This window comes from Phalacrocorax carbo, chromosome 7 (genome assembly GCF_963921805.1).
Source record: "Phalacrocorax carbo chromosome 7, bPhaCar2.1, whole genome shotgun sequence".
Classification (NCBI taxonomy): Eukaryota; Metazoa; Chordata; class Aves; order Suliformes; family Phalacrocoracidae; genus Phalacrocorax; species Phalacrocorax carbo.
The window spans coordinates 45,725,294-45,746,712 of record NC_087519.1 but is presented as its reverse complement, the minus strand read 5'-3'; positions in this window follow the sequence as shown (position 1 = coordinate 45,746,712).

Genomic DNA, 21,419 nt, shown 5'->3' with positions numbered 1-21,419 from the left:
ACACACACACTTAAGGATTGTTTATATTACAGAGTTAAAGAGCCATAACAAATTAGAATCTTTCTCAGCACGATCTTAAGTCAACACCATTTAAATTAAATGATACTACAAAAAAAAAAATTTTCACCATAGGTTTGTCCTAATTACAACTTCAAATTATTATGACAGGAATAGACAATTTTGCTTTATGAGAATCAGTAATAGAAACTTGCTTCTTTGGAATGCTTTTTAATAACCTATTAATTTTTTTTTTTAAAAAGTGTGACTACAATTCTGAGACTTCACAGGAAGCATAAGGTGCTTTAGATAAATCTAATGCTGCTTAAGTGCCCCTGTTTCAATGGGGAAAAAAACCCTGTTTCACTTCAAATGTTGGGAATGGCCTACTAGAGATATCGGGTCTTCATTTCTTTTTTTATTCCAAACAGACAAAATTTCTATTGAAATGCTCTTTAACAAAAAGTACATTTTAATTTGTACTACAAATTAAGTGCTACAAATATTTTCAGTTTTAATATTGTAAAAAGGATAAGAAGTTTTCTTAAACTATTACTTTAATAAAAATAAGCCTCTGTACATGTATTATTCTCTTGTATTGTTCTGCTTCAGATCCCAGTTACACTGAAATAGGAATCTGAATAAAGGAAAATGTGCTTCATTATATAGTGAGCTAGAATATTAGCAAACTAGAACTTCCTTCTGCCTTGTATACCCATTTTTTATTAAGATATGCTTGGTTTTTATTAAGTTTAAAGTGAAAGATTTTTCCGTAAAGCTTCAAGCACAATAAACCAACCTCACTGGGCTTTTTTTTTTTATTCATAGTGCATTTTCAAATAGTATTATCATCTAGAGACTTTTATGACCTTTAAAACATTTTAGAAACAATTAAACATGGCTTTCTTAAAATGAAATCTTTCTTGCTACATTCAGCCTCAAGACTGCTGAGGTCTCAATTTTCAACACCATGACTTTTGCTTTGAGCAATAATTAAAACTAAAAAAAGAAAATCAGTGAGGCAGCCCATGCCTGCTGATTGCTGCTTTCTCTCTCATTTGTTCCCCTTTTGTTCTTCCAATTGTTTGTTTTACAGGAAACTGAAAGTAGTTGATCTGTAGCAGCACAGTACGGTCCATTAACGCCACTGAAGAAGTGTCCCTCCTAAATATACTCTGAAGCCCTCATGTTTTATCTCTGGAGGTAAAGTGTAAGGTTCAGGTGATGAATTGCATAACATGTATTTTTTAAAGTGTTTTGTCAAGAAATACTTGACAAAATTAAAGTTTAGTTATAAACATTAACGTAGGCCTGATCAAAGGTCATTATTTCCTTCAAGCAAAACAAAGTGTTAAAATCCTGGTTCTACAGAAAATAACAGGAGCAATTCTGTTATTGATTTCATAGGAGCGAGGGTTTTATAGGAAGTAGTTTGGCATAAGGGCCTCTGCCACCAAATTCACAAAATAACCCACCAACCCCCCAAAACCCCCACCCTGTGGCCCTTCCCTCCTTTTTTGCTCTCGTCAGCACAGCCAGGACAGCGCCGCTTGTGTGACACCACAGAAGGCTGTCAGCTCCGCTCCCAGAAATTCCTGTTCATTCACTTTGGCTGCATCTGATTAAACCCGTTTGGGTTTAATCCTTCTCCCACAGTTTGGATTTAGTCCTTGTCCCACAGAAGTCCACGGCACATCTTGCAGAAGGGCAGTGACAGCAGAAGGAAGCTGCTTGCTGCACCGGGAGATCCCATTCACTCATCTCGGCTCACCATGAACCTGCTCGGTGACAGTCCTTCCCTAGGGACTCCCACTGGCATCAGTTTAAAGGGATGCACGTCAAATCAGTGCAAAGATGCTTTGTGTTAAGCAGGCATGGAAAGCAAGCCGAAAATGCCAGACTATATTCCATAGACCTGAGAGGTTGCGTAGGATTTGAATGCATTTTCAATAAAACATAGTTATAATTAAACCTGATATTTTATGAGCACATATTTGTTACTTTACTTACCTTACACTGCATGCAACTTTAAAAAGTAGTCCGACCTAGGCACTCTGGAAACATCATCTTCTCTCACTGAGTCACAGCTCAAGAATAAATTGCCGAAACTCCATGAAGGTATTTCTTTATGAATGTTGCAGGGAAAATACGAGACTGAGCCCCCTGAGGTGTCCTCACCGCTTTCTTGTTTCCTGGTCTTGTGCCGGAATGTGGGCAGATCACTTCATCCGTGACTAAGAGATGCCTTTGCAGGACATGGCATCCTCACTGTCTGCAGATTCTTAACAGCATGCCTTCTGCTTTGTAACATCCTGTGTGCCATTATCACTTCTGATAATAAGAGGCTTTGGATTTACCTACTGACACATAAAATTGTAGATCAAGTTGTAAGTACCACTGAGCATTCTTATTTGCTGTCAAGACAGAGGCTTGTTTGAGATCTAAATGAGGTTTATTTGTAACAGGTCTCAGCAAGATAATAAGGTGCTGCTGGCTTTGCACCTCCAAACTGAGCTAAAATAAGGAGAAATCATAGACTCAAGTTTAGTGCTTCTGGTCCTTTCCTTGCGGTTCAGCAGGGATTATAAATATATTTGAGATGTGCTATAGAGACAGTAGGAAAAAAAGTTTATTTTAAAGGTTTCTCTATTAGGGGTACAGGCTCCAAATACCTCAGAATACCTGGTTCTGTCTTGGCTTTTCAAACTGTATGTACTGAACTGCTACTTGCACAACTGGTAGATAAGGCAGTGTTAAATTCAGGAGCAGCTTAACAAAAAGCCAGTTAACACAGGGACTGAGGCACAGCTACTTCCACTTCTAACTTTCGACTTCTTTTCCCTTCAAATTTTGGCTTCGAAACTCAGATGACCCATGCAGCAAAATGTATGAAAATTTCTGCAGGATCTGAGTCCTGCGCACACACATACGTTGACACAAGCCGTGGCCACCGTGTCTTGTCCTGCCTTGGAGAGAACACACTGTCAGCCAGCAGTAAAAGCTCCGAGATAAATACTACTGATTCTGTTCTATAGCTTTTAGCGGTAAAGTGGAATTTCTGTTTAGCAACAAAAAACCTATTGGCAATCACCTAGATGCGCTGTTAGTCAGCTTGGTCCACCTTCCAGGGAAAGCCCAGCACAGGGAGGGATTTGGCATGTGCTTCCTCACCTGCGAGGAGGGGCAAGACATTGGTATGGAGCTGGACCCAGAGTCTCGGAAGTGCTCACTGACACGGCACCGTCTTCACTGTCAGAAGCACGGGACACCTGCCTTTAACTAGGCCTGTGCAAGTGACACAAACCCATTTAGGGAATTGTTCAGTACCTAGTTTCTGAGGGCAGTTTAGGCAAGATCCTCCTATTGAAACTTGTAAGAGTGGGGAATAGATCAGCTTGAAAGGATCTGGTCGATCAAGACGTGAGAATCGGCAATACAAGTATGATAAACAGACACTAAGGACTTCAAGATTAAGTCACTAAGGTCTGTAGATCCTCCAAAATGTAGCAAATATTTCCATTTCATGAAGCATTTAGCATTTTAACATCTTGTCGGATTAGCTCCTGAACTGACACACAGCCTAATGATAAGAAATTAAATTTCATATATTTAAAAAAGTTTTTTTCATTTACATGACTACAACCAACCTTGCAATCTCCTTAGGGGAAGTCTATAAGGATTAAGAAAATTAAGTTATTAAAACTGCCAAGACCTAGACATTTTCAAAATAACATGATGAGGTGTATTCCATAGATCCACAGTGTGGAGAACACTAATCATCTTCTGTCATTCCTTTAAAAAGGACCAGCCTTCTCTACGAGGCCTGACGCTTCACACTTATGGCCTCTACGTTCCTTAGCCAGATTCCTAACTCGCAGTGCCATTGTGGCATGGATAGTCCTCCCTGTTCTCCAGGGCTCATAGACCTTAGACTGAGGTCCTTAACCTCTTTGTATTGTGTCCAACGTCCCACTATAATAAAATACCATTGTAAAGAATAGTCTCAGAATATGGGGTAACATTGTTTACCACATCCGGAAGGAAGGTTTTCCTGTTTGTGTCTGAAGTATACCGGAAACATCACCATTTGTGTATGGAAAAATGGTGTCACAGGCAAGGACTGCAGACACAGTTGGTCTGTAGCAAACCTGCCCGCACCAGAGTCCACGCCATGGTGTTCCCCGACGCAGCCCAGCACTGTCAGAGAAGTGTGTGCCTGCACCGCCGCGTGTTGCTTCTGCCACTGTAACCAAGGGAGGGATTGGCAAGAACTTGCTCTTACAGGGAAATCCTTGACCACAGCAGAGGAAGGCTGGTAAGTGAATCAGATTGCACCTATGTTGCTTGGTGAGTTGCTTAGCGGCAATTTATAGCATCTGTGGTCTGCTGGAGCTCGCAGCTTGCAGAGTCTGCTCGAGGCTAGGCTGGGAGTGAGACAGAGGGTGTGGGGGAGGCTTCCTGCCTTCCAACACTGCTGACGGACTGCGCAGCCAAAAGGGTGGGGGGAACAGTGAGGGAGGGCTGAGCTAGGCAGAAGTCCAGGAATTAGAGAAGTTGAAGAACGAACTAGCAACAACAGGAGAGTTTGTTGGACTTTTATCTTCTTTTCAATGTAAAAGTAGCAAATAGGGAGAAATCACAATATTTACTAAAGCAGGGATGCAATATACCTCCATAAATGGAGGCGAGAACACAGCCAATTGAATGTAGAAGCTGTAGGACATGCATTAGCCATGAAAGGATACCTAGTAGAAGTTAGTTATGTGTGAAATGAGCTCTGACAGAGCTCACGGGGGGGGGGGGGGGAAGGATTAAAAATGCATCCAGAAAATAAATGACAGAAGAATTAAGATGTGACAGAAGAGTAGATGAAGACTCTGTACAGAAACCTCAGGAACTGCAGGTGCATCCTAAGAAGGGGAGTCATCTATACAAACATAATCACAAGTAAAAAGTAGCATTAATCCTGATCATGTGCATTTAAAAGAAAGAAAAGTTAATTTGAAACAAATAAGCAAACACATGCCTGTAATTAAAAGATTTATAAATTTTTTGAGAAGTTAAAGGGAGTAGTGACTGAACTCCAGTGACCATGTCCAGTTCTGGGTTCCCCAGTTCAAGAAAGACAGGGAACTTCTGGAGCAAGTCCAGCAGAGAGCTAGCAAGATGGGATTGGAGCTTCTCCCTTGTGAGGAAAGGCTGAGACACTTGGGTTTGTTCAGCCTGGAGAAGAGAAGACTGAGGTGGGATCTTATCAATGTGTATAAATATCTAAAGGGTGGGTGTCAAGAGGATGGGACCAGAGTCTTTGCTGTGGTGCCCAACGACAGGCCAAGGGCCATTGGGCACAAGTTGGAACACAGGACGTTTCACCTCAACATGAGGAAAAAACTTCCCTGTGCGGGTGCCAGAGCAGGGGCACAGGCTGCCCAGAGAGGCTGTGGAGTCCCTTCCCTGGAGACATTCAAACCCCGCCTGGACGCGGTCCTGTGCCCCCTGCTCTGGGTGTGCCTGCTCAAGCAGGGGGTTGGATGAGGTGATCTCCAGAGGTCCCTTCCAACCCCTACCATTCTGTGAACGCAGCAGGTAAGAGAGTTACATGTGGAAGAAGCTCCGCGTTTTTTTATAGCCAGCATGAAAACAGATACTTAGGAGGAAGGAGAGAGCTATGAAGAATGGAAGAAAGAGCCCATCAGGCAATGAATTATGACAATAAAAGCTTTGGAGATGTTGCAAAGTGAAAGGATACTGTAAGGATGCCAAAAACCAAGCAGAGTTACACTTGTAAAGAACAAAACAGTAAAAGGTTCTTCAGTTTAACTAATATTGGAAGAAAGAAAGGCAGCCACAGTGCTGGGTGGATGGAAGAGAAATGACAGCATATCACAATTTGTCTCAAAACTGACAGCAATCTTTCAAAGAGGTTATCATCCTGAACATGGGAGCAAAGAGGGAGGAATAACAGCAACAAAACCCATCACATTTAGGCTCAAAGTAAAAGTCCAAGAGGGCACATCTCTTCAGAATGCCAACAGAATTGGCATGTAAAATAACAGGTCTTGGACAAAGTGTTTCTTGTCTGTTTGTTTCTTACACTTTTTTTTTTTTTTTAAGCTTGGGATGAAGGTGTTACTGTAAATTATGACCAATGAAAAGACCTGCGGGCAGCATTCAGTCATGGCGCAAATGCTGAACACCAGTGCTCAAGGACACACCCTGCAATTGCCTCTGTTGCCTCTATCTAGGTGCTCATGGTAGAGAGAGGGAAACAAGTGATGTGGCACAAGACAGAGGGGAAGCATCGCTGGGAGCAGTGTACCACGCTTTTCCTTGGAAAACAGGATTCAAACTGGAATAGATCCACAGAGAAGTGCCTAGGATGATCAGAAGAACTGAGAGCCACTTTCACTCGTAAGGTGAAAAAGTACAGAGATTGCGATTGATGTTTCAGAAAAGCCTGAGGAGTGACAATGCAGGGGATGAGCTGCTCAGGCTGGAGGCAGTGCTGAGCCAGGAAAACCAGGCAGGGCCTGCCAGTGAGGGCCTTCTGCCTGGAAGGATAGCCTACTGATTGCTAAATGCTTCCTTTATATTATAGGGCAAAGCTCTGGAAGTCAGCAGCATTCACAGCAAGACCCAAACGGATTCTGAAGAGCCACCTCACTGGTTTATAAAGAAGGGTTATACAGAGCCTTGGAGGGGGGCTCAGCAACCAACCAATGGTGTTCCCAATGAGGGGTGGCTGCGTGACAGCACCTGGCCAGAGCTGCTCCACTTCACTAATGTTATTGTCATAATAACTTTCTTATAAACATAAATGACTATTGACTGTGGTTCCAGAGTTACAAGTGTTCTCAGAGTAATCTTTAGTCACCAGAGTCTGTCCATTTTCCAGCATCGGTGCCGACAAGTCTCAGCTGTAGGGATGTTTCCCATGCAATGCCCAAGAATTTTCAAATAGGGCATCCATGGAGCAATGGATGTAATACACAGACAAGAGCTCTGTTTTCTCAGTGATACTGGGAGACACTAGAATAGACTAAGGCTTTTCAGGAAAGTTATTTTCTGTCTAGGAAACTGATTATAATTAAGCTGTATAATATGAATTCTCCTACCACATTGAAATATCAAGCTGCCATTCTTTTCAGTGGCTTGCAGCAGATTTCCATCTTTGTGCGCCTACACAATGCATAACTAACAGGCTGTCCTAATATACAGAAAACACAATTTTGACTGTAAAAACAGGAAAGAACTGGCTGCTTATTTAACATCCTGTATTTTATCTAATACTGGAAAGATAGCTTTCAATTAAATATTCTTTACGTAAAACTGGAAAATTAATCTTTCAGCTGTGTTTTCATTGACAAAATTCATTAGTACTGAGCCAGGGCCTGACCCTGCTGCACCAGCAATAAAATCTCCCATTTAGTTCTTGCTATTGCATGAGCATACTGAGGGTGCATTCATTTTACTTCCACCGGCAGAAACGTGTCTGTTTTATATAACATTAAAAATAAAGCTGCCAGAAAGCATGCTGATTAGAAAAGGCAAAGATAAACAGCAGCAATCAGATCCAAACTACGGCCACAGAAAAGAACTCATGTTTTCTTTCTCTCCCCTGCTGCTGCCTAGCTGCCAGCAACTTCTGAAGCAGATGTGGGCACTGTGAATGTCACGTCTGCTCCGAGAGCAACTAGTGCATCTACAGCTAAAACTTGGCAAACTGCGCTGTGCAATATGAAATGCTTTGTTAAAACCAAAGGTTTCAGTGTGGTTTACAAACTCTGCAGCCACAAACAAGAAGTTGGTGATTTGTTTGAGAAGCAGATGACGCAGGGTAAAAGGAAGAAATCATCATTGCCCCCTCCCATCCCCAGTTTGTTGTTCTCTGGGATAGCTGTACCTCAAGGAGAACCAGGGCAGTGAAACGCAATAACAAATGTCTCTGTGGTTTATGTGTATTTCTAGAATTGTACTCCAAAGACAGAATTGCCTATGTTGGTCTGATAAAAATCCATAAATGCAACTGTCACAGGTTGTCAGTCCTCCAGGACTTGTTCAGAGTGCTGTCTCATTAATGAGATTCCTGACTGATATGACTGGAAATAAAAAAATAGAGAGGATATTTCCAGGGACACAGCTTTCCCCAATTCTGCTTCCATTAACTTTACTGAGGAGAACTTGAAAATCCCATACCCAGTGTAAAAGCACCACACCTGGGCCTCCTGAGAATGCCATCTGAGCTGCTCTAGTCACCATTGGTCCCTACAGCACATTTACAGTTTGACTGGGAGAATAAAAAAAAAGATTTAAAAAAACCAACCAACTAATAAAATACCCATGACCCTGGCGGTATTCAAATTGCAATATGTATACAAGCCCAGATTAAAACCAAAACCTGAACAGTAACCTAGCCACATGTTTTGATTAAGTATGGTTGGAGATATACAGCTTTATTCTGGCTTGATAGCTAATTACATTCTCCAAACAGGCTAATAAAACAAAGCATGCAGCCAAATGGGGTCTCTAATTAGCAAGCAGTCATTGGCTTCCTATACTCCCTTGAACAAAACAAAAAACAAAATCCAGCAACGCTGCCCAACAATACTGGAACAAAGAGGGAAATGGTATTGAATTGTGAAGATATCTTACCTGGTTTTCTACATTTAAAAAGCAGAAATAAAAATTAGAAATGCGTATGTCCTTTCTATCTCCAGAGAGCAGCTAGCATCCTAGCACTTCAGGTGCCACATTGCATGATGTGAAATGACATGAAACCAATTTATGTCATCTAAATGACTTACCATTGACAGTGTATATCAGCAAGCACGTATTTATAGCTGGGACAAGCTCATTCAGATTAATTAGCAGCTCTTCCCAAATGAAAAAGCAGCAGCATTTCAGACAGACCATGTTTTCTGTGAACTTCTGGGAAGACTGATTTTAGCAGCAGTATAACAGGAACAAAAGATCTACTTAAAAGAAAAGCGTATTGAGAGGACATACGTAAGGAGTTCAGATCTTCAGAGCAAGTTTCAAGGGTACAAAATGCATCTCCTTATTTTCAAATGCACTGGAAAATGATTCAGCTCATCCAACTCCCAACAAATATTTACTGTATTGTTAAAGATGAAGATTTTTAGAAACTAAGCAACATAGAAATAAGTATTTCAGACAAAGGAACTGTGCTTCAGTACAAATTAATATTATTGTTGGTGTTTCTTACTTTTAGCCTTTTAAACTACAATAGCGACACTACAGTTCCCACCTTTCTTCTTGGTTCAGCTAATGACATGTCATGAATATCTTGTAGAGTAATTTTGAGCTATTTATTAACACTCTGAGTCAACAAAATGCAGTCAAATTGATATCAAAGACCTGACAGACAGTCTTATACTTAAGTACACCTTTCATAGGCACATCTCTAGCTTATGAAAGAAGTTGACAAATAAAGCTCAGGGGGGAGTTCTTCAATCAAAATGAACCACAAATCTAATTTGGAACCATGTGAGGTGACAGATGGTATTCTTATTCTAACATTAGTTTTAATTTGTTGAAAATAATGAAAAATTAGAAGAAGTGCTACAAGTCAAGCAAACCAGTCTGACTTAAAAATAAAAAATTTTCAAATGCATTTGTTCTTTTTTAAAAACTGTAGACTGTTTCTTCTCCCCAAATCAGCTTGGAGGAATAAATGTAAATTTATGGAATGTCTCAGTGTCGGCAGACAGGCTTTTTTCTTCTCCCCATCAATCTTCCTCCACAAAAAATATTGCTATAAACATCACCCGATCTCTGTGATGAGTTTGCAATATGGCAGTTCTGTGTTCTTCCTCAGAACCTTCCTGTGAAAACAGCAACAAAAAAAGCGGGGAACTCTGTTCACACACTGCCTTTGCCAGCCGGTGCAGGGAGGCGGTTAGGGACCCGCCGAGCACACAGCAAGCTCTCCTGCCTGGGAAATTTAGACTGAAAAGACGACACATATTAGAGAAATAAGAGATGTCCACTGAAAAAAAGTGGATTGTGACAGTTGTTCTGTGCTGAAAGTAGTTTAAACAATGCTATGTTTTTCTTCCAAAAGAAATACTCCAGTTCCGAAAGAGCATCACTGAGGTGCCGGCTCAGCCCAGCAGCAGCAGGAACCCCTTCGGCTCAGCAGCAAGACACGCCAGCCAGGCAGGGCAGCTGCAGGAGCCTGCTCTGCAGATACATCTCTTTTTATAAGTGCTGTCAGGCAAATACTGTTCACCAGCATTAAATCCACACCATTTCTACACCAAAATGTATATATAGGGTAAACTATTTGCAAATACATCCAGATGGCAGCTCACTTGCACTGTCCGTGTCTCACACAGGACACGGAGCTCATGCAACGATTTTGAGCATTTCAGTGGCAACAAAACTAATACAATATGGCAGTTTAAGCTTCCCTCTGGACTGAGAACTACCATTTTGTTTCATTTACCCACCTCTACCTATATAGAACAGGTCAAAACTGCAGCTGTAAATGAAGACCAGTCCATTTAAAAACTGCCTCATTCCAGGGTACAGGACTGCAGAAGCCAGGCAGCTGAGTAGCTGGAATTAAGGAACTAATGTATTTTCAGGACTGTAACCTAAATTATTTCTCCAAACTCCCCTGTTCATTATTGCCTTTCTGCGCTCGTTACTTGTATTGCTTGGTAATTACAGGCTGTGTATCATTACTAGAATTCATCAGCAGAGATTTGACTCTGCATGTATCAGGTCATAACACCACAGCATTTATTAACCCTTCTGTCCCTCTCCCCAGGCTGGCTTGGTAGATCTCCAGCTGTTACTCATCTTTAGTCAATATACATAAAACTGAATTGTCTGCCTTATTTCCCTCCTTGCCAGCTTTATTAAAACAGTTTGTAGAATAGTAATAATAAAGAGACTAGAGACTGTGTGTTCTCCTATTTAACACACAATGCCTACTTTTATTTTTGAATCAGGGAGACGATAAATCACAATCCTTAGTCTCAAAAAACTCCTCCAAGAAATAAATGTGAAGAAGTCTTTCTAAATGATCCTTTTCCTTGGGTTCTGTTTCATCAGTAGAAAAAGACTTCCTTCTCAGAACAGAATTGAGGCTCTTGGTCGAAAAAATTCTGGAAACTATAAATTTGTTGTAATACAGATGAATCCCAAACAATCAATTAGAAGAGTGTAACGAAATACAACTCACATCTAGTAACTACATTTCTCTTCTGAACTCATCACTCATCCTCACCAGGGACTGGGTGCATGGGGGTTGCTAAACATAGCAGCAGCAGCGCTGCCCCTCACCACTGTATGTACAACATCTTGGTTTCACACAGGAGCTTTTTAAAAAAATTTCAGCATTTGAGCTCTTTCACGTCTGCATAATATGAATATTTCATAGCATTCAACCAAAATGACAAAAGATAAGAAGTGGAAATAAATAGAATCCTTTTCATGTGTGATTAGGCTGGAGTTTACATTGCTGGAAAGAGGGACATAATATTTTTAACTGAAAGGCATGGAGTTTGTATTGATGGTCCTCCATCTTGAGTAATTACGCCCATGATGGAAAGTTGCATACACATCTAAAATTCAAATAGTACTCAGCTGGTAAAAAAAAAATCCCAAATAGAAATGTAGTTGGAAGTTAGTTAAAATTACTAGGTTGAAGACTGAAAACAACCTATTGTGTAAAGACAAATCAAATATCATGACAGCCTGACTAACTTCTCAACAGGACTTTGTGGTTCAGCAGCTTCCCAGTTTGCATTGTGAAGTTCATCAGTATCAATTAATCTTTGTTTACACCAGGCATCCTGTCTGCATCCCTATACCCGGAATACCTGAGGGGAGAAAGGGGAGGGGCTATAAATGCCAGGTGGATTTCAGTACAAAAATTCTTTCTTCCATTCATACCCAGTGAAAACAAGAAATGATGGAGGACAGAAAAACTCCCACCTGTATCAACAGAGGCAAATTCTTTTTCCATTCCCATGGAAAATGTAGTGACCCAAAGAATACGTTCACAGACTTCCCAGGAGTGGGGGCTGTCCATCTGGTTAGAGACACTGACGAAAGTGCTTGGCCTTTAATAAAAAGATCTTTTTAATTCACTTAGAAGAGAGCTGTAGGTTGTATAACAGTAAGAATGAGGCAATACGGTGATCTGGGCAATGCAAAAATGTATCTTCTATATATTTCATCTCCAGGATTTGGGAAATAACTTTGCACAATATATAAAATTCAGTGTGTAAAACACTAATCTTGAAGATTTTTTCTATTAAAGATGAGTATAAGAAGTATCCTAACATAGATATAACCTGCTCACCTGTGATTGCAGATGAAGATAGATGCCAGCCCAACAGCCTGTTGAACACAGGACAAGTAATTTAAGCTTTTTAAGAGTTTGCTGTGGGTCACATGCTGCTGCATATGTCTAAGAACCAGAAGCATCATCATAAATCCTTTTTCTCATTCTCAGTAACAGCCTTTCAAACTCTTCCATCAGGTTGAGAAAAATACAAGTACAGTATCTCCAGCCTACACATGGAGCGACGGCTGCTGGAGAAATCTGCACTCTGTCCTTGCACTTGAAGAGTGCTTTTGCATTAGGTGGCAGTGGGGTCTGGAAATTAATTGCCCTGTCCTGGTTGGTGGGCATTTGATCATTTTCAGCTTGGAAAGATGAGCTAAAAATGCTCCCTTCCAACATTCAATTAGGAGAGCTATTTGGTGTCAAAGTGCTGAGGGAATTTAGTGGGACCAGTTGTTGCTTCTTTATGCATAATTCTGAATTTGCTGCTCTAATGAGCCCTCCTCTATATCCTTTGAGATTGTCACTCAACTTGGTGAAAATGACTTGGCCTGACAAATCCTGTTAAGCCTCAGAAATTAAATGAGATATGAAAATGCTTGAGTACACATCCGTAGCTCCACATACTGTTCTGATCAGCAGTGTTAGTTAAGCAAGCTTGGAGGAAAGCCAGTAAACCTAGAGCTATCAAACAGGATCACCAGAAACAATTAACTGGGCCTGAGAATAACAGGTGCTTCCAACTCCTTAGGATCACACCAAAACAGAGAGGATAGAAACAATTAGCAAAGATACAAGCTAATTACTCTGAGCCATCCAGGTCTATTCTTGGTGGAGCACACAGTTCCCCCACAGTGGTGGAGTGCAGGAAGCCTTAAATACGGAGTTGCAGGAAAAAGTGAAGCTTACTCCGCAGCAATGCAGCGTGGCAGGAGCACACAGTGCTGCACCCTTCACCAGCCACAGTGCTGACAGCAGCAGCATGCAGGGGCTGGAGGGCCTTGGGAAAACAAAGAGCTATGGTGGTTTGACTACTGACCCACAGAGCAGAGAACATTTGATTCGTTTATTCTTCAGATGTAACTGACAGGTAAGAGGGAAAGGTGTTGTACCATTCCAGAGGCTGTTTAGATTCCTTAGCTCTACCCTACCAAATCCTTTTCAGTATAGGCTGTTAGCAGGAGTGCTATCCCACCTTCATCTTCCACTGGCCAGCTGCAAAAAGAAAATTTTTAAAAAATACATTATTTAGGGGGAAAAAAAAAAAAGTACTGGACTGGGAGGCCTGTGGGATTGTCCTGTCTGTGACAAAGTAGGGCAAGAAAAGTTGGGGTTGAGGGGGAACATTTGGACAAGCTTTTGGATTCAAGACCTTTCTTCAGATCTCCCAAACCAAATCATGCTTCCAGAAATTAATTCTGACAGCTATATTTTTAACAATTTATTGAAACCAAAAGATCTCTAGTAGTATAAATAGTAACTTTTTGATGCCCCTATTTTTTTGTATTTTTGACTACTTAGTAGTAAACTAAGTTATCTAAAGGAAAACACAAGGGAAAGTTGAATTCTGTAGTATTGGTTTTAAAGCTGGAAAATAAAAACTGACCATTGAATATTTTCTTGCATATAGTAAGTAGATAAAGAGCACAAACACCATGAGGATATGTAGCAATTCACCTTTAGGGCCAAACCAAGATCAAAAGAAACTATAACATGCTCAAGGAAACCTCTGGGACAACCCATCTGGAGGCTGGTAGAGAACAGACTGACCAGAGCCAGTGAGACGCCCGAAACCCCAAGACATGCCTGCTTCCAGCTGTCCGTACCATGGTCCCTGCTGGCAGCCTCAGAGTGACCAAGGGAGGCCAGATTACTCCGGGAAGACAACCATGTTGAATGGAAAGCTCATTTGTCTCAGTGTTTTCCTCTGTTCGATACCCCCTATAGCCTTTGAAAATATTCCCCTTTGAGTCAGAAAGCCAGTCTGCTCCTGCTGGGCTCATAGGGTGAGAATTCCCAGCTATAGCACCTCTTTCCATTATTTCCACTCAAGAGCTCCCACCTCCCTGTCCCACGTGCCAGATTTAATCTGCTCCCATTTGGGAACTACCCTGCTAGTAGCTCTTTTCCATTTCACTCAAGTTAAGAAAATAGACTTTCAAGGCTGTTGTGCAGCATTACTGGGTTAAAGATAGTCAAAACAGTAAGGGAGGCGGCTTCCAGCGGGTGCACTAGGAGGGTATGCAGCTGCAAGACACTGCTGTCTGCAGACAGAATTCAAAGGCAGTTTTAAAGGTCATGCAAATCAACAGTGACGTGGTCCTCCTCTGCAGCTCCGGCATGTGATTCTCATATGATTTTAGTGATTTGATGTGGGGAGTGAAGACAAGTCAGCATTTAAACCAAAGCAGAACCACTGCATCAGTCAAAAACACTAACCACCAGAAAACCGACTGTCCTGGTTCACCTGCTCTGGAACAGCCTTACTGTGCAACTGCAAGAAAAGCAACCATCTCACCCATTTTGTAGCATTATTCTTTTTTTTAAACACTGGTAGCTCCACAGACTCAAGTTTTCACTAAGTGCAGCTACAGAGGTATACAAATACTTTATCCTTACAGGGTGTAGCTCTCACTGTCCTTACCAATAACCCATCACTGCTAAGCTCTGCAGGCAGGTTTCTATGTCAGGATGTACATGCACTCATGCAGCCTGCAAACAGCTGTCCAGAGAAGAGGTTACTGCCCTTCGCTCCCCATGAGCCCCCATGGCTGTGCTGGCTGCCACTGCAGAGATGTACTTTGATGGGGAGATTAGGAGAGCTCGTAAAAGCAGCTCAGCTGGGAGATGACAGAGGGTGACCCTGTGCAGCACCAGGGCAGAGAATGTGGCAGGTTCACCAGAGCAGCCAAACCTGGAGCAGATCTGAATTACCATGCGGGCACCCTGGAACGAGGGTGAGCGGCAGAGTGCACTGCTGCACAGCCTACCAGGCATCTGGTCACACTTTGAAATTTGTCTAGAACTGGACATCAGTACCTGCATCTGTCAGACCAGAAGCTGCTCTCCAGCTCCTAACAATTCACAGGCTGAGTCACAAACCCTTTTCAATTCCAAATGCCATATTTGCACACCTAACTACATGGTCCACTCGGGTGACCAAGAGACATTTATGGAAATCCATTTGATGCATGAATTCAGAGGCATCCCTGAAAAGTAGCACAAAGAATGCAAAACTGGGAAATAACTTCATAATTCAGACTGACAAAATAAACTTATAGCTCAGCATCATCCTTACAGTGATTTGCCCAACTTCACCCGTATTTAACCCAACTTCCTCCTCAGCACATTGTGCCGGGTGAATCACTGCTGACTCGTGTCCAAGTCAGATATTTTACTGCAGTTTCATCCACATGAAATTCATCCAGCTGCAGAGAGCAGTTGCATACTCAGGACTGCTAGCAGTGCAAGAGTAAGCCACATTTGATGCACTATAGTATGAATGTCAAACATTTGTCACGTGCAATCTCTGAATTTCTGTGCTTTGAGTGGAATTAGGGGATTTTGTATTCCATACTGAAGAGTAAGCACTGAACACTGCGGTTATAGTAACGTAATACATATTTGTTTGAAAAACAACAGCATTTTTCCACATCATTCCTATGAGAAAAGAGGAGAAAGAACATAGGACGAGGCTACTTCTACAGTTGCTGACAGCAGTACCCAGATGCTCCTACGTGTTTTTTTTGCTGCTCCAGTACCACTTGCACACCAGTAAGCACAGCCTCTAACATTAAGCTTTGCTCATGGACAGCTCACTTTCTTACTTGTATGAGCATATATCCTTCTCCAGAACTTGATTTCAGCCCAAGGTAAGTCTTCAGATGATAGAAAGCCCATTTCTTGTAGTTCACAAGAGCAGCACTATGTGACTAACTCTGACAACAGCCAGATTGCATAGGCAAAGTTAACAGAATTCCCCTTTGTCTGCATAAATACAAACTAATCTAAAAAAAATAAAAACCAGAAATCGAAATATTCCCAAACCAGCCTCACTCTCTCCCTCCCACAGAAATAAACTCCTCATGAATAATACAATCTTTAAGATCAACAATCCTATTTGCTGCCAGAACAACCCATTTCATGCAAACAAGCCTCTTTCCTTGAGAGCATATGCAGTACATTTAGTGCACTGTTATATATATATATGCATATAGAAAAATAAATGTATGTCTTTATAACGTACACAATAAACATAATCATAGAATCATAGAATAATTAAGGTTGGAAAAGACCTCTAAGATCTTCAAGTCCAACTGTCAACCCAACAACCCTGTGCCTCCTAAACCATGCCCTGAAGTGCCATGTCTACACATTTTTTTAACACCCCCAGGGATGGTGACTCCACCACCTCTCTGGGCAGCCTGTTCCAATGCCTGACCACTCTTGCAGTAAAGAAATTTTTCCTAACATCCAATCTAAAACTCCCCTGACACAGCTTGAGGCCATTTCCTCTCATCCTATCACTACTGACTTGGGAGAAGAGACCAACACCCACCTCACTACAACCCCCTTTCAGGTAGTTGTAGAAAGCAATAAGGTCTCCCCTCAGCCTCCTCTTCTCCAGGCTAACCACCCCCAGCTCCCTCAGCCGCTCCTCATCACACTTGCTCTCCAGACCCTTCACCAGCTCCATTGCCCTTCTCTGGACACGCTCCAGCACCTCAATGTCCTTCTTGTCCCGAGGGGCCCAAAACTGAACCCAGCATTCGAGGTGTGGCCTCACCAGTGCCGAGCACAGGGGCACCATCACTGCCCTGCTCCTGCTGGCCACACTATTCCTGACACAAGCCAGGATGCTGTTGGCCACCTGGGCACTGCTGGCTCATGCTCAGCGGGCTGTCAGCCAGCACCCCCAGGGCCTTCTCTGCCGGGCAGCTCTCCAGCCACTCCTCCCCAAGGCTGTAGCATTGCATGGGCTTGTTGTGACCCAAGGTGTAGGACCCGGCTCTTGGCGTTGTTAAACCTCATACAACTGGCCTCAGCCCATCGATCCAGCCTGTCCAGGTCCCTCTGCAGAGCCTTCCTACCCTTGAGCAGATCAGCATTCCCACCCAATTTGGTGTCATCTGCAAACTTACTGAGGGTGCACTTGATCCCCTCATCCAGATCATTGATAAAGATATTAAACAGAACTGGCCCCAGTACATACATACTTAAATACAAGATCCCCAGACATCCAATACAGCTACATTTTCAAGCCACAGTGACATGCTCAGCGCACACCTCAGTGACCTAGCAGTCACCATGCAACTCAGGCAAAATCTCCTTTCCTGCAGTGGCTATGCATATTACAAACAGAATTAAAAAATTTTAAGTTGTTTTGAATGCAGCTGCTGACAGGAGAGACAGACCTTGCCACAGCAAGGTAATGGGCTCCAAGGAGACAACACTTACATGTTTCTCTTGACAAGGAAGAATTCAACCTGTGAATATGGTCAGTCGTTGGAGATGAGGCTCATCAGTGCCCTGCAGCCATCTCTACCCCTCTGAAACTGGTAGCATGTGTGCAGGCAGGATCTACAGGAGATGTAAGCCTGATGCCCAGAGTCCTGGCACACTCTCCCTCACTATAACTGGTGAAACAGAAAAAATGGGCAGAGCTGGAGAAAGGCAGAAGAGTAAAGAACAAGAAGTTGATCATAAAATTGCATCAATGCATCACTACTTCTGCTTTAAATAGCAAGTAGTCGTTTGTACCCAGAGTATAGTAAAGAAATCAAAAGGCTGCTCTAACTCAACAGTTGACGTTCCAGATGTGATACAGACCTTATTTACCCAGATATTGTGCCAGCATGATTACATCAGCTAAAGTTAAAAGCAGTACAGGAAGCTGAACTGTCAGGTACAGTCACTGGTAAGAAGTCAGCACAGGAACCCTGGTGCAGAGGGTGCATACCCTCTCTCCCCGTGGGCAATTACTGTTGTTTTATGTGACTCTCCCTACCCTTTTATCCCATCTGGGCTCACATCTACTAGGTACACAATCAATAGCTACACCATCCCAGCACATCCCTGTAAGCAGCACGGAGGGCACTCGAGGCGGCTGCCCAGCTTGAACTTTAGCGGTGTTTAAGCAAGACCTTTCTGACTATTTGCAGATGGTAAAGTTGTAAGGATAACCTTTAACACTGGACACACATAAAATGCTTCTCTGGTACTTCCATGGTGGCCTCTGCACTTTGTACCACACAGCAGCTCATAACACACACGTAAACCTGAAAATAACACATGTAAGCCCGGACCCTACAAACACAGCTATGCTGGATGTAGAGCACCAGCCAGTCAAAACAATCAGTACGCAGCAATCCTTCTACAGGAGAGAGGGAAATCTGACAGAGTTCAGCCAGACAGGTTGTTCATTCATTGCACTTTTAGCAATAAATCAGAAAAGCAGCTGAAGCAAGCTTGCAGAGGTCTCCTTTCCATCACTCCTGTTTTGAGAAAGCAGCATTTCTCCTGGAAAAGAGAAGCCTTGCTCTTTACTGATGGCTAACATGCTTAACATCACATGAAACCATCGTTCTTGCCTTGATCTCAGGGCCCCATTTCTGACACTGGTGTAGCAGCAAGTGAAGTGCAAGAACAGCAGCGTGCATCAGTACTCGCGGCAAGACAGGAAACCTCCAGCAGATCCACCCTTCCTTCCTGCAGTCCCCAGCCAAGTCCCACACCCCAGGCAGAGGCAGCTCACTCAGCACCAAGAAAGCTGAAACAAGCATTCTGCAACTAAATTTAGAGTTTCTCATGTAACACAACCATTTCGCAGAATCTCTGAAAAGCTACCTTGGTTGTAAGTCAAAGCATGAGACAACACATGGTAGGAAAAACACCCAGATTTTTCCTTTTCATCACATTTATCTAATTCTGGACTTTACCTTGACCTTAAGGAAATGAAAGGAGCCCAAATTTACACAAATCTTGTTCGGACCCATGAAAGCCATTATTTATTTAGTTACTTATTTGCAAAGAATAACCAACCTCTGAAACCACAAACTGCTGTCTGAACATTACAACGTATTGAAAGCTGGAGACTGGTAAAGCTGACATGGCAAATGATAGATCTTAGGACAACATCTGGCACCCCGGAAGCAGGGGGAGTTTTTGCTGAAAAGAACCCAGATCCACACTTTTAACTTTGTCATCTTTTAACTCTTTTTTCTGTTACAAAGGTAAACAAAAAGGCAGCACAACCCTCCCTGCACGTTACTTCTAGCAAGCAAAAAATTCCTTTGACATACTTAACAGTGACCAAGCTTTTTTCTTTATAAATAATGTTGCATTTTTTTAAACTACAAAAAGCAAACCATCCCCAGGAGCCATTTCTCCACACGCTGGGTAAGTGATGGTGTTTGGGTGTTTCCTATTGACAGACCCAGTTCAAACAGGACTGACTTGTCAGGGGCCTTTATTCACAGCCACCTTCCTTCGCACCCTGCTAAGCAAAAGCAGAATTTACACAAAGTGGCTAGAAAGTGTTTGTTCTTTCTGCCAGTAATTAAAAAAACCCACCCTAAAACAACCCCCACACAACAAAAAACCCCTCTGGCTGCATTGTATGGCAGAGTACACAGTTCTAGGCCATGAGACTGAATTGAATCATTAAATACAGCTTGGTGCTCTTTAACCCAGTTGGGTTGTTGGCAGCAAAGGAAACAAGAGGTTCTGCATGCATGGCAAATTGGCAAGGTTTTCATTCCCACTCTTTAAAATTTCTCTTTTCTTTACAATGGTATCATTTAGGGGCTATTTTTATTCAAATCCCTGATGAGACCGATTCAGGTCTATAAAGACCGATTTGAAATTCTTTAGCTCAGCAGGAGTATTACAGGCAAAAGTAAACAAGCTACAAGGGTATATTTTTCTTGGCTATTTTCTCCACTGCTATTCGTATTTACAGGCAGACTGAAAAGTCACATCTTTTTCCAGGCTGATTTGCTACATAATCTGAAAAACAAATCTCAGAGTTGCCACATTTAGGCATACTCCAAACTCCCAACATCTGACGGACACAGACAAAGACAAAATCAGTCAGAACAACAGCAACACCACTTGAATATCTGGAGCAGTCAGAGAGGAAGGTAACGCAAGCCAGCTTTTTTTCTCCCCCATTTATCCCCGTCCAGCCTAACCAGCAGCTGAAACAGTATGAACCATGCCAACAGCATATCAGTAAATTGCGAGGAGCGATGCTGTGCTGCCAGCTCACCCTCGTCCTGGCCGTGCAACACGCAGCTGATGCCGTGACATCCTTCATGAGAGGCACAGTTGGGGTGGGACGGGGCCACGAGACTGGCTCCCCCGGTGCCACCAGGCGCCTGCCCTTGGCCAGGAGCAGCGGCTAGCACATGGTGCCGGGCAGCTTGCCAGGGGGACATGCAGCAGCAACAGGATGCAACAGCCCAATGTCACTTCATTTTCTGATGTTGATGGCCACTTAAGAAGTGCCTAACTGATGTCAACCATTTAAGACTTATTTGCATTAGAGGCAGCATACTATAACTTCTTCTGGGACTGACCTCAGAGTAAGATGCCCTACAGCACATTCGGTGATCCAGCAAGGCAGAAAGTCTTTTCTGCACTGTTACCATTTGCAGGCAGACCTGGTGCTGCTGTGCTGATCCCTGCAGAGGAGGAGTGTGCAGAACATTAAGTGATACTTCATGAATTATTTTAATGGGAAATTATTTCTACAGCCAGTAGGATGAAGCTGTGAGAAACATCTACAGAAGCTACTGTGTTAGGATGCCTAAGGCCTTCCAGTAACAGAAAACTAGTGGATAGAGGATCATTTCTCCATTCCTACCCAAGACATGAGTCTTCCATTGGCAGACGAACTGCTCAGAGGACCGCGGAAATTATTCTTAGTTCTATCAAAACCAGACTTTACTTACATAATCTTTTTTATTAGAGGGAATATCAGTATTTTACTTCAATTCCACATCCTTCAGTTTCTCATGTCTTTTTAGCCTCATGCCAGTTGTCAGTCATACTGGTATCTGCAGAGACAGAGGCAGCATAGGTCTCCTCTTTACATCCT